Here is a 1,257-nt window from a genome sequence, read left to right as displayed (position 1 = left end):
CGGGCTCGATCCCTGGTAGGGGGCGTGCAGGAGGCAGGCGACCCATGTTTCCCTCTTACAGTGATGTTTCTCTCTTTCTCTCCTTTTCCCGTCCTCTCTCTCTAAAAATCAATTTTTAATAAAAGATTAAAAAAAAAACTGCTGGAGAATCAAGAAGGGCTTTGTGTCCAACATGTAGGTTGAAGGAGTTTTCTATTGAATGATGCTCTGGGAACGTTACTATTTGAGGAATTAAGAAAATGCCTGTCTCAGGTTATGGATTTGCTATTGTGATTATGGCAGCCTTTGATATGAATGACCCTGAAGCAGTGGTGCCCCAGGTGACATCAGATTTTACATTAACTGCGGTGTCCACTTGCTAAGAACCAATGTAGATGAAAGTGAAGTCCCACCTGTGAAGGAGCACCTTGCACAAGCTATGTTTGACCACATTCCTGTTGGGGTGGGGTTCAAAGGTATCATCCCAATGAATGCCAAAGACTTGGAAGAAGCCTTGGAGATGGGTGTGGACTGGTCAATAAGAGAAGACTATGCCTGGGCTGAAGACAAGGAGCACTGTGAGAATGCTACAAGCTGACCTCAATAAAGTCTCTGCAAGAGCTAAAAATATAGGCCTTCCTCAGTTGGTGACCCCGGGAGCAGGTTACCACTATGCAGAAATTCAAGTTGTGGATGAGATTTTCAATGAGTATGCTGCTGCGAAGATGGGCACTGACCATAATGGATGGGTGTGTGAGATGATCCACAGTGGAAGTAGAGGCTTGGGCCACCCATTAGCCCCAGATGCCCTGGTTGCTATGGAAAAAGCCAGGAAGAGAGACAAGATTATAGTCAATGATCATCTGTTGGCTTGCATTCAAATAGTTTCTCCAGAAGGTCAGGACTACCTGAAGAGAATGGCAGCGGCAGGGAACTATGCTCTTCCATGACCTTCTTAACCTGTCAGGCTTTTGCTAAGGTCTTCAGTACAGCCCCTGATGACTTGGACCTACATGTGATCTATGATGTCTCTCAAAATATCACCAAAATCGAATAGCATGCGGTGGACGGAAAACAATGGACCCTGTTAGTTCACATAAAGGGATCCAGCTGAGCTTTCCTTCCTCACCATCCCCTCACTGCTGTTGATTATCAACTCACTGGACAACCAGTGCTCATTGGTGGCACCATGGGAACCCGAAGTTATATTCTTATTGGCACTGAACAGGACATGACAGAGACCTCTGGAACAACCTGCTATGCACTGTCCCCAGCAAA

General features: G+C 46.1%; 1 pseudogene; it reads left to right on the top strand.

Annotated features, from left to right (window-relative positions):
- Positions 1-126: 126 nt before the first annotated feature.
- LOC102253116 lies at positions 127-1,240 on the top strand (annotated as a pseudogene).
- The last annotated feature ends 17 nt before the right edge of the window (positions 1,241-1,257 follow it).

This window comes from Myotis brandtii, unplaced genomic scaffold (assembly GCF_000412655.1).
Source record: "Myotis brandtii unplaced genomic scaffold, ASM41265v1 Scaffold22046, whole genome shotgun sequence".
NCBI lineage: Eukaryota > Metazoa > Chordata > Mammalia > Chiroptera > Vespertilionidae > Myotis > Myotis brandtii.
This window is presented reverse-complemented; position numbering and strand designations above follow the sequence as displayed.